The following is a 13,630-nucleotide window of genomic DNA, read 5'->3' on the forward strand; positions in this document are numbered from 1 at the left end:
CCAATAACAAAGTATGTTGTTTCTCGTGTGTAGCAAGAGGAGGCAGAACTTTGGTTTGGCACGTGCACGCGCGCAGCAGTGACATTATTCTCCTGTCATCCACGCGTGCGAGGATGCTGTGGCTAGACAAGGCGCTCTATGTTGACAGGGACAAAACTGCAGGAGCTCAGCTCGGATAACCAACAGTCCTTCTCATACATCAGCGCACACTGGCTGCAACAGTAGGACACCTTTCTTCAGCAGAGACGTGTTGTCTGCGTGTGTTGGGGTCACTTTATTTTGGAGACCAAGTTCATTACAAGGATAGTGAAACTGTGGAGATCAGCGAACTGTAGGCCTAATATAAAACATAACATAAAATATAACATTTGGTGAGGGTTGGGTTGTAGAGGTAAAGTTAGAGGAGATGGAAAATATCATTAGCTGTCATTAACATAAAAATACATTTTTACCATTATAGAAAACCAGAAATGTCATTCTGCAATGATAAATTTGGCCTCAGAAGTTTTCTAAATTTGACACAAACCCTTTTAATGTTATTGATTCATAGCAAATAATTTATTAAGCATTTTCTTTTTTCTTTTTGCTATTTTAAAAATGCAAAAGTTTAAAAACAACAAAGGGCCACATTTAGACAGCACATTAGACAGGGTGAATAAATTGCTGTAAGTTGGCATGGAACCAAAAACCCTAAAAAACAGTGTTTCTCTGCTCTTCTGCAGCCCGGGGGAACAGAGAAATTGTATTGATAACAGCTAAGCGCTTAGCATATGATACACATTCACTCAAATTAGAAGGAAGATGGATTTTTGCCCTCTCCCGCTGTCTCGACACTAACCCCTACTGGTTACATTATGCTGCAGATTACAGCTGGGCTGAGGTGACAAGACTATCTGCAGGCAGGTGTCAGGAAAAAAGCCTATTAATACTGATCTGATATGATTTTTAAGTAGATAAGATTTTAATCTGGCGTAATTAAGATGGTGCTGGATAATCAAATGAAAGCAAATTCTGAAAATCACTGTAAATGCATAAATGCGTCCTTATTTGCATAATGATTTTAATTGGAAAAAGTTGGAAACCCAAGACATCATGCACATAAAAAACCCTGTCTTCGTTACAATGGCGGAAAATGGCATAAATCACGAATGCATATTTGCAAGTAACATTCATCTCTTGAAAGGAAGAAATGGCACATTTAAATGTAACTGTCAGTAAAGATTTAGATTACTTTAAAAAAATGATTAGTTACTGATTCCAAATGACATGACAAAAATGTTAGTCAGTAACATAATCACTTTATACACTAGGTGTAGTGATGACATTTTTGTCCGTAGTCCGTAGCTTATCTATGTGCGTCGAAAGGGAGGGGTGAGCAGTTGTAATTTGCTACCTCACCACTAGATGCCGCTAGGCCACAGTACACAGTGCACCTTTAAAGGTCCCGTTCTTCGCGATTCCATCTTTCAAACTTTAGTTAGTGTGTAATGTTGCTGTTAGAGCATAAATAATACCTGTAAAATTATAAAGCTCAAAGTTCAATGCCAAACGAGATATTTTATTTAACAGAAGTTCCCTTTCAAAGCCTACAGCGAACGGCCGGTTTGGACTACAGCAGGAAGTGCAGGGATGTAATGACCCTCCGCCCACAAGAACACGCAAAAAAGGGGGCGTGGTCTTGTTGCTCTCCTACGTGGAGAAGAGCGCGCATTCAGCGCTTGCATCTCCCCGTTATGGTAAGAGGCGGGACCTTTCCCGGCAAAGTGCGCTAAGCTGCTGTCCAATCACAACACGGGAAGCACTGGCCCAATCAGAACTGGTTACGTGTTTCTGAAAGAGGGACTTAATAGAACAAGGAAATCATCAGGTCGTGTTTAGGACAGATGAAACAGCGCTGTACAGATAAGTCAATTGTGTGAAAAATACTGTTTTTTTTACACACGAAACATGAACTCATGTTATATTGCACACTGTAAACATAATCAAAGCTTCGAAAACACACGAAGAACGGGACCTTTAAGGTAATATAATCAGACTGCTTTTTGATTACTGTTACGAGCCACTGAATTGTTAAATTGTTAAAGGGCCACTGAATTGCCTTGAAACACGCAGCATTATTCCGTTGACAATTTCCACTGAAACAGTAAGACAGGGTGAGACATATCTTCCCCCCGTTTTTTTTAAAACAGCCAATAGCATTTTGTTTATATCACAGCTCAGCAAAGCTGCATGTTTCCTCCTAATCTCCTCCATGTCACTTTAAAGGGAGTGTATGTAAGATTGTGGCCAAAACTGGTACTGCAATCACTATCCCCTCTCCCCCTCCCCCTGACTCGAGGTTGCCAGATAGGCTGCAGGATCCAGCAGGAACGTTTGTAGCTGCAGCTGTGGTAACTAGAGATCTGGCAACCCGGATGCCGAAACACTGCCGACTTCATGATTGGTTGATAGGTGTAGGGCGGAGCTTCAGGCCAAAACACAACATGTCAACATCAACATCAGTTGAGGGCTGCAACAACAACTTTTAAATGTCAATATTCTGGCCGGACTACTGTTGTCAGTGATAGAAGTATTTAAAATGAACATGATTTCATAATGTCTAATGACATATCAGGGACATTTTATGATTAATTGAAATACATTTCTTACATATTGTTCCTTTAAAATATGGCATTCTATGCAGAATTCAAATGGGTCCGATACGTTTTCTGTTCTGCACCGACTCATGCATATGATCTGTTCAGTGCTAGTCTCTGGACTGGAGCATGGATCAGACTGTGGGTGTGTGTGTGTGTGTGTGTGTGTGTGTGTGTGTGTGTGTGTGTGTGTGTGCGTGCGTGTGTGCTGTGGCAGTTCGCGTAACCCTTACATGAAACAAAACTTCATTCGCCACAATAGAAAAAAAGCATATTTACATGAATCATTCCCTATCCCCTATACAAGTGACCGATTTCAGACCCTGCTTTAGAGTCGGGATGACTTTAGATTCTAGAGAGCATTTGATTGGACAAAAATGAAGACAGAGTGATGTCATCAAAATCATTGATTCAGGGAGAAGTGAGAGAATTTCAGTTTTGAACACCTATATCTTCTAAATATAAATTCAGTCATTGTTTTGGAGCACACTCGCTTGTAGATAACCTCAAGGCTAACATATTCATACTAAAAGCTAAAAACTCACATTTTCAGATTCATGGGGGCTTTAAGAGCTGTTGGCGCTTCACCTTGGCCTACCTCAGGAAACCTCCTGTTGGTGGCTTTGGAGTTTGTTTTTCTTTTCAGGATGGTGAGTTTTTGTTTGTTTATTTCAGGGGTCTCCAACCCTACTCCTGCAGAGCTATGGTCCTGCAGTGTTCAGCTCTAACCATAAACACACCTGATCCAGCTAATCAAGGTGTTCAGGGTTACTTGGAAATTACAGTCTGGTGTGTTTGAGCAGGGTTGGAGACACCTGCAAAGAGAAAGAAAATATATTCTATGTTATATATTCCCATTCAATATGAAGTGTGTGTCTTAATATTTCAAAATGAATTAAGTGGGGTTAAGACCTGTTGTTTGTATGTGTTAGTATGGAAGAATAGAAGTGAGCGTGGGAGCACATATTTCATTGATTGTGCAAAGCCATACAAAATAAAACACGATTCATGCTTCAAGGGTTGGTGTGTCACAGAAGTCATTTCTACAGTGAGCTCCTAAGCAGTTTTGTGTGGCTTTTATTGTGCCGCTACATTTATCATCAACAACTAGCCTAGAAATCTAGACGCACCCTAGCGGCAGCAAATCTAATCTGCCCGCGAGTGTCGTCTAGCAACTCTCAATACCCTTCTGAGCTGTATTCCCCTAACTCTTGCCGGGCCAATCACATCGTGTATAGAGCCGGTAGGCGGGGCCATAATGACGATGGCCGAGTTGCGTTTACGTGCTTCTAGTAAACACAGAAACTGGCGAACGGCGGTCTTTCGAATCAGCTTTGACCGTGACTCTGGAAGACTTGGAGTTGAGCTTTTCTCTGAGAAAAGGACAAAGAACGGCACTGAAGTCATTCTTAAAAAGGGAAGATGTGTTCTGAGTTTTGCCGACCGGATACGGCGAATGTTTAATCTATCAAGGAGCTCTTCACCTTCGTTGCTCTGGTTGGTTGTGTACCGTATCCTATCGCGTGCAGAGGGAGTTTGAAAGACAACCGTTTATCCCGCCCCTCGGACTGAGCCCTGTCAATGGTGAGTTTCCAGACCAAACATCTTGATGTGGGTCTGGCTTGTCAGGCTAATCAACAACATGAAGTGCATAAAATATTACATTACAGTACATCAGAGTTTCCCAGAGTGGGGTCCATGACGGAACTGTAGGTGTTGCTGAGCAGTGAAATAACTTGAGTTACGTAATCAGATTACTTTTTTTTCCCAAGTAACCAGTAAAGTAATGTGCCCTCCACAGTACAGGCTTATTCATCTCACTTTTGGTGTGAAAGGGACAAATTTGCCAAACCAATAACTTTTGTTGTTGTTGTTGTTGTTGTTGTTATTAAAAACTCGCGATTTCTATCCTGTTGAGAAAATCAAAGATCTATGAAACATAACGCAATCATGAAATCAATCAAAAAGTAGCTGTAGTCTGATTACAAGTACTTTAAAAGTACTTCATTTTTTAAATCTGATTATGTAAGATTACATGAAATCAGTTACAACTCAGCACTGGCTAACTGCTAGGTTTACCTCTCAGATACAAGAGCCGTAAACCCCACACTACTGACCTTTGCACATGATCCCAATATAAAAGACTTATGGCCCGAGCTATTGATGGCTTGAACATGGTTGATACCGCGAGTAAAATAGCAGTTCACGGTCTTCATATAAGAAATGACTGTTTTTCAACACCGCTGTTCTCATCATGATTACAAGCTGCAAAGGTCTCATTTTTAAAATATACTGCGCTCAGACTGATCAATATCTCCTCCCAGTACGTTGGATTATTGCCTTAAAATAACGCCATTCTGGCCTCAAATGGTAGGCTCCTTAAAAACATTCTGGCCTTGTTTGCTCTTTGTTTGGTGGCTGTTGAATTGTGTATTGCCACCTAAAGCTGCTTTAAATGTTCATTTAAGTGGAGTAACAAGACACATTAAGCCAGGATTCTCATTGTTGTTTGTATAATTGTAATGCATTAGCAGTGGCAGCTTCGACAGACGAGATTTAACTGTATGCGTTTAGAGCTGCAAAAGCTCAGCAGAGTCATTGGCAATGATTCACTGCATTTAGAATTTATATCATCGGGTTAAGAGAATTTTTATCAGTATTTCTCTTGAATCAGACTCATAAATTTCAAACAACATCTTTGTTTCTGCTGGCTAATAATATTGATGATCTAAATGGAGATAAATCTTCATTGGACTGCCGTATTTTACATGGAGCAGCTGAGTGTGTGACAGTCTTTGCAGAATTGTAATGACCAAGATGCTTTAAAGAAAGAAAGAAAAAACACCTTTGGAAAGAGTCACGCCCCTTTGGTTCTTCTCAGCCTAGATGGCCAAACATTTTCATGAATCTTCAGAACTTCATTAAGCAGTGATGGAAGAAGCTCATTCTTCCATCTTATGTGCCCTTGATCAATTTTATGCAAAACTTTTCACATTTAAAGTCCCAAATCGTGCATGGATTAAATGCCACTTTTGTGCAGTGTTGGCTGCGTTTAGATTCTAACACATTCAAAAGATTTGGTTGATTTAAAAAAATAAATAAAATTATATATATATATATATATATATATATATATATATATATATATATATATATATATATATATATATATATATATATACATATATATATACATATACATATACATATACATATACATATACATATACATATACATATATACATATATACACACACAACAAACAACAATCTCTACATAAATGATGTGTGCACATGCATTTTTAAATTAAACTCTAAATGTCTTGCACCTAGACAAGGCAAGCTTAAACGCTGCTAATATCAAATATCTTATGCTCCTCACAGATTTTTTGGTTTATTCCAACTTCAGTTACAATGTGGTTGATGGTTTGAATACTTTCAATAAGATAAGAAGCTAATGTTCTGCTGAACACATAAAATATGCATGTCATTAGGTTATTCCCAGTTGTATAAATCTTGAGGACTAATGAGTGGTTTGTTGAAATTGCCCTTTTACAAATGATATGGGACAAATATCACTTAGTTCTTCTTTTTTTTTTAAATCAGTGGCTCTTAATTTACCAGTCACGGTCACAACCCAAAAATGCATCACAGCTCTGGAACGCAGAGCAAAACATAAAATGAAACATATCTAATTCTGCAAAATTATATGCTAATCAGTTTATAAAAGCAGAAACGCTTTTCCATATCTTACCATAAGACGATTTGTCCAATCAAACTATAAGGTTCTCTGGCACAAATTCATCCACTTAGTGCCAGCAGAATGTGGTAGATGACAACACAAAAAAGTTGCATGTCACACGTCCTGATTTTACAAAGACAAAGATAAATATGGGTTTGCATATTTTGTTGATCCTGGAACAACATTCCTGTCTGAAAACAGGCCCAACCTACCTATAACTTATCCCTAAAATCAGAAGGAAATGACAGACAGGTAGAAGCACCTAACTCTGGTTGTAAGCCTGAACCTGACACATGCTGTAAACTTGTCCCTCAAATCTGACTGGTTGAATAGAATGTTGTTCCAGGATCAACAAAGATGTTGCACTTGGGGAAAACAGGTTCTGCAAGCATGTCATGCCAAAAAAAACAACAACAATAAAAAGTTATTCACTTCAACTGTCAGTGGTCATATTATGCATGATCTGTATAATAATAATAATTAAATAAATAAATAAATAAATATATATATATATATATATATATATATATATATATATATATATATATATATATATATATATATATATATATATATATATTATATATATAATCTAAAGGATTATTAGGTATACATGTTCAATTTCTCATTAATACAGTTATCTAATCAGCCAATCACATGGCAGTTGATTCAATGCATTTAGGGGTGTGGTACTGGTCAAGACAATCTCCTGAACTCCAAACTGAATGTCAGAATGAGAAAGAAAGTTGATTTAAGCAATTTTGAGTGTGGCATTGTTGTTGGTGCCAGACGGGCCAGTCTGAGTATTTCACAATCTGCTCAGTTACTGGGATTTTCACACACAACCATTTCTAGGGTTTACAAAGAATGGTGTGAAAAGGGAAAAACATCCAGTATTCAGCAGTCCTGTGGGCGAAAATGCCTTGTTGATGCTTGAGGTTACAGGAAAATTCTGCTGAGACATTCAGATGTTAGAGTCAATATTTTGCATAAACAGAATGAGAACATGGATCCATTATGCCTTGTTACCACTGTGCAGGCTGATGGTGGTGGTGGTGTAATGGTGTGGGGGATGTTTTGTTGGCACACTTTAGGCCCCTTAGTGCCAATTGGGCATGCTATCATTGTTCTAAACACCGCTTTTAACCCCGCCATTACACACTTGTAATTTGCATGTGGAATTAGGACCGCTTTTTACCCGGGGTAATTTTATCTGCACACATTGCGGTGCCAACCTTGTACAGTGTGAAACGAAGCAGTGTTAGAATGTTAAAGGTAGATGCTTAGCAACAGACAACCAATCGCATGCTCATATGTATGTACTTTGGACAATCAAGGAACACTGCATATTGTATATAAACAGAGAATTCAATATTTGAGAGGAAAAAATTCAAATGCGGAGGGAAAACAAGACAATTTAAGTGAAGAAAATACTTCTTTCTTACCTTTGTAGTCCGAAATGTCCATTTAGTATAAACTCGACGCTACAGTTGGCAATACGAAGATGTGCAATGCTAGACCTTTTGGTAACACTTTAGTATGGGGAACACATTCACTATTAACTACAACTTTTGCCAATAAACTCCTAATTTACTGCTTATTAGTTTAATATTACTAATTAATAGTTAGTAAGGTAGTTTTGTAGCATTTAAGTTTAGGTATTGGGCAGGATTAAAGGATGTAGATTAGAATAAGGTCATGCAGAATAAGGCATTAATATGTGCTTCATAAGTACTAATAAACACCCAATAACCTAGTAATATGCATGCTAATGAGCAACTAGTTGATAGTTAAACACTGAACATTAAAATAAAGTGTCACCGATTTTTTATGTAAACAGATTGCGTGGTACGTTCATCCAATCAGTGACTGACCCCGCAAATATTCAAAGAAGAATATTTCTTTGACCAGGGGTTTAGAAATGTGCATTGCGAAACGTCATTTTATGAAAACCCAGGATTAATTGTTAACCCGGGGTAAATTATGAGCAGTTTGAAACATGTTGCAAGATAACCCAGGATTCAGTTTACCCAGGGTTTAGAATGATCCAGGGATAACCATTTCAAGTGTGAAAAGCCCTATTAATGTTTTGGGCTAAAACACCACATTGTTTAAAACATTTTTTGGCTTATTGCAACAGACTGAAAATGATCTTAAATATATATATATATATATATATATATATATATATATATATATATATATATATATATATATATATATATATATATATATATATATATATATATATATTTCAACTCTTTCTGCAATAAAGTAAGCACCATTTAAATTCATTGTAAAGAACACGCCTTTAAATCAATGTGTGTCTAAGCTCTGTTTGCCTGAGGGACACAGCTAGTGGGCTCCCCGGGGTTGCATTTCACCCGGGCCATTTTTGGAAGCTTTGGTATGTCAAAATGCATCTCCATTCAGTCAGTGTAGCCTGAGGGAACAAAGCCTGATCAAGAGCTCTGATCAGAACACAGCTGGAGAAAAAGAAGGACAAATTGGAGACTTTTCTATCAAAAATCCATCCTGAATAATTACAGAAAGTAGTAAAAAAGTTCAAAATAAAAGCTTGAAACAGACTTGTGGAGCAGGTCTAGAGAGGGAATAAAAGATTGGAACAAGCATAGCTTTGACATTATGATATGGATGTATTTAGAACTTCAAAAAAAAAAAAAAAGTTTTTTTTTTTTTTTTACATGAAGACGAAGAATACTAACAGTCGGCTGAAATGTACAGACAAAGCAATACAGGGATAACATATAATGCATTTAAGATAGTTTTCTATTTTCTTTCATATTAAGGCCTTAGCTTGAGTGTAAAAGACGCACAATATGTAACATTTTTGGATTAAATATCCAAAAACCACTAGAACAGTGTTATATATTTTGTTGAATTGTGCACTTGCATTATCCCAAACTTTTACAACAATGTATAAATCCAGAGAAATAACTTTAACCTTTGTGTCGCCTATCAATGACATCATAATACATCGTTTTATTCTCTGACTTATTTTCTAGAAACCAAGGAAAAACCAAAGATGCTTTAATATATTATACTTTTATTATAGCTGTTTTACTAGACAGCTGAGTAACGTTTTGGATACATCCATCGACAGAAAACAAATCATTGTTATATTCAATACACTGTAAAAAAATAAAAATAACTTAAAATTGTAAGGCAACTTGCTGCACAGCGTTTTTGAGTTTATTTAACTTTTACACCAAGTAGTTCAATCAACTCTATTAACTGAGTAAGCTCACATGTCTCCCATTTTAAGGTCGAGTTTTTATAGTTTTTTTCCGTTATTATTATTTTATGTCACCATATGGTGATTAGTGTTTTCTTTAGTTGGGCAGTTTGATGACTTTTTAATGTTAGTGTTTCTCTGGCTGCTGAATAAGAACTTTAATTCACAGATTTTATGACTGAGTTTAATATGAGCAATATACTATTAACTTCGTTTTACTGTGATTCCTGAAAAGACCCAGCACGGTTTCAATCAGAAAAGCTGAATAAGGTTTAAAACCAATTGTACATTAAGCACTTTGACCTCCTGTGAGATTTATTCCTATGAATAAATAGGCCTATGAATCTCAACAATGGTGACATGCATCATGCCGCAATGCATGCTGGGAGTCATGGATGAGTTTTGCATGATCCACCCAGAATGCATTGTTAACTTGTTGGAACTTGTATGCTTGCTAACTTGCAATTACGAATAAAATTTACAGATAATACTAGGTTGGTCCAACAATTGTTGAACCAACTGCTTTTCACTGGTTACTTTTGTTGCATTTAATTGTCAAGTTAACTAAAGCATAATTATTAGCCTAAATTTGTGTGAGTTGGATTTTTTACAGTTTGTTTAAATCTTGTTTTCTTGATTTACCAGGCCATACTGATATGTGCTTGTCTGCGGCATAATAAAAGCTACGCTAGACAAAGTTATATGTCGTAATATTTCATTTATTTTCTTATGCTCACCAAAGGTGCATTTATTTGATAAAAATACAGTAAATAATTATTAAAATAATAATTACAGCATCATTAATCCAGTCCCATGATCCTTCATAAATCATTATAATGTTATACAGGATTCTTTAATGAATAGAAAACTCAAAAGAACAACATTTATTTAAAATGTTGATCAATTTAATGCCTGCTGAATAATTTGTATTATTATTTTATTATTATAAGTACATACACACTAACTGCAGATGTAGTGCATATATGCATGCAGACATTAATATAATAGTCTCATGTGAATTAACATATTACTGAAAAATAAATTATATTTAATAACAAAACATCATTACATATCATTTTTAACATTCAACATTGTATTATTACCCAACACTGATAACAAGTTTCTGACGTCCAGTTATTGTGAAAATAAATCGTATATTAAAAAAAAAGACAAAATGTTAAAAGTTTATCCTTTATCCTTTTTAAACCTTCCTCACATGGATAGAGCTGTAAGTCGAGCTGTCAATACAAATCTACAACTGCCCATTTGCTTGTTAATGGAATCGACAGTTCAATCAAGGCATCATTGGGCATTGCCAACCCAACCTTGACAGGGAACGTCACTCATTTTCAGTTAAGTAGGCTTTAAATGGGGAAAGAGTCTAAATGTTGAAAAGTGCTTTACAAAAGCACAGGCAGAAGTCACTTTGCTCTAATCTTCGACCAGACGTCCTTCTAACACAATTCTAACTTTAACGATCGTAAGGGGAAACCGTGTAACTGACTTAAATCAACACTATTGGGTAACTCCTAACTACAGCTTTTACCCGAGCTTTCTTCCTCTGTTTGGAAAGTTATTTCATTACTTTGTGGATTTGGAGGATGTTTTCTACCCTCTGGCGAGGTTGTGTGGGTTGTTTTGAGTCCCTGTCTTAATTTCCCCCATGCGTTTGAAAGAAGAGTTCTTCTTGACGTATCCGACTCTACTGTGAGTTTCTTCATTTGCTTATGAAATGCAGTTTTACTCACAATTTATTCCCGGAAGATAACCCGAATATACAGTTCAAACGATTTTAGACAATAGGGTGTCTGTAGGGCATTTTGCACTGGAAACCAAGTATACATTACTTAACTGAGAGGGTGATTCACTAGTTCTATATACAAAATCCTTGAGGCCAAAATAACATTATCTGACTGAATACTCATTGATTTCAAATGACAGGCAGGGTGTTGACATACATATTAAGAAACGTGTATTCTCTGAACACTCAAAAGATTTCCAGGTTCTTAGAATCAGCAGCTCATGAATGAAATACTCGCACCGGATGTCACAGAGGTGTTTTGTAATTTTATTAAATGGCTTTGTTTTTTGTTTTTTTAAACAATGATTTCCCTTTCTAACCCCTTGTGAGTTGTGACAGTGTTCGCAAACACATTTGAGGTCAGATATAAACATCAGTGTAAGTGTCACAGTAATAGTCACATTACAACTGCCTTTCACACCTTTTTAGCTGCATGCTAGTTCTCATTAAAATCTCATAAAAATCTGTCAGAATGACATTATGATTACAAAGCAACATGGATAAGTGGGAAAACAATGATTAACAGGTTATTTCCTGGTTTTGGCTAGATCCTTTGCTGTGTGACTCAGCATTGCTGTGTTGCTAACAGGCTTATTTGCTAGTAGCAAGCTAGGGAATACACATTCTGAAAAGGATATCCCCCAACTTCCCCCTAGGGCCCTCTAGATGTAATGCGGAACTTATTTGATAAGCCTGTCTGAATCCGGATGAGCCATTCTGCAGTAGCATTTAGCTTCATGCGAGGCGCTCACTTAATACACAGAAACGGCTGAAATAGACCTGCAGAGGTGGAAAATAGCCCCCATTATACTTATGACGTGGAGCAATTGACAGAACCCAAGATGCACCTTGACGTTCGGCAAAACAATTCTTGAAGTCTGTATTCAGAGAAAGGTTTGGCTTTAACTGAAGGGATGAAAAGCAAATTTAAACTTGCACAGTTATTTTTTAACAGAGCAGAGATCAGATTTTAGTTTGCTAGCCCCTAACATGAATATTCAAAGCAATACAAACATTGTACTGTAGGATTCCACAAAAAGGCATTTGATTATAAAGTGATGTTATGCGTTTGAATGAGGTTGAGAAGTCATTCACATTCTAACACTATGGTCATATACAGGTAAGTGATGCATGCATCCAGGTGACATCCAGAAATATTTCATACCTATTCTATCAAAAGCCATAATTCTGTCAAATCATGTAATAATATTATTAATTGTATCAGATGTTCTTTAGCTAATATTTCTCTAGAATTTGAAGGGTTGGCTGTTATAGAAGCTTGTTTCCAACACTATATCATGCAATTCTGAGAAATTTTTATTCAAACTCACTTTTGTGAGATATAAAGTCAGAATTGTGAGATATAAACTTGCCATTGCTTGCTGTAAAGTTTATCTTGCAATTCTGATTCTAAGTCACAATTCTTACTTTATATCTCGCAATTATTACTTATTTACTTATAAATATTAAAAAATAATTATATGTTTTATTTATATAGTGGCTTTCCCAAGCTAAGGTTGCTGTATAAGAAAATAACATACAAAGCATCAATATAGAAAATAGCTATACAGTGAGAAAAAACGAAAAAAACTCAATAGTTTATATCTCGCAATTCTGACTTTTTTCCTTACAATTGTGAGTTTATATCTCACAATTATAATTTATTTTTGCAATTGCAAATTACCAGATGACTCACAATTGCAAAAAAAGTCATAATTGTGATCACTATGCTGTATTAATGTACTGATTGAAAATAAATGCCAATTCATGTATAAGTGTGGTTGTGTGGAGTATTTAACAAAGGTTTAGAGAAAATTAAAGTTAATATTAATATAAAAGTTATACCCTAAAAGCTAATATTACTCATAAATATTGTTTTTTAAATGTTTTCCCCCATTTTTTTTCTACTTCATTTTATTTGTTAATATACCAAATGCAGTTTATCAGATCTTAATTTGTACTTGCATTTTAATCAATTGATTTCACTGCTTTAAAATTTACTCTCTCTTTTTATCTTTTTATCTATATTTTTAGTGTAAAAAAAAAATATTTAAACCCAAAAAAAATAGTAAATCATAGCAAAAGTTTTTAAAGTGTAAGATACGCTTTGTGTCACGATTCAATATAAATCATGATAGTAACCTAACAATTTGATATATATCATGATATTTTAACCCTCTGAAGTCTGAGCTGTT

This window comes from Pseudorasbora parva, chromosome 4 (assembly GCF_024679245.1).
Source record: "Pseudorasbora parva isolate DD20220531a chromosome 4, ASM2467924v1, whole genome shotgun sequence".
Taxonomy (NCBI): Eukaryota; Metazoa; Chordata; class Actinopteri; order Cypriniformes; family Gobionidae; genus Pseudorasbora; species Pseudorasbora parva.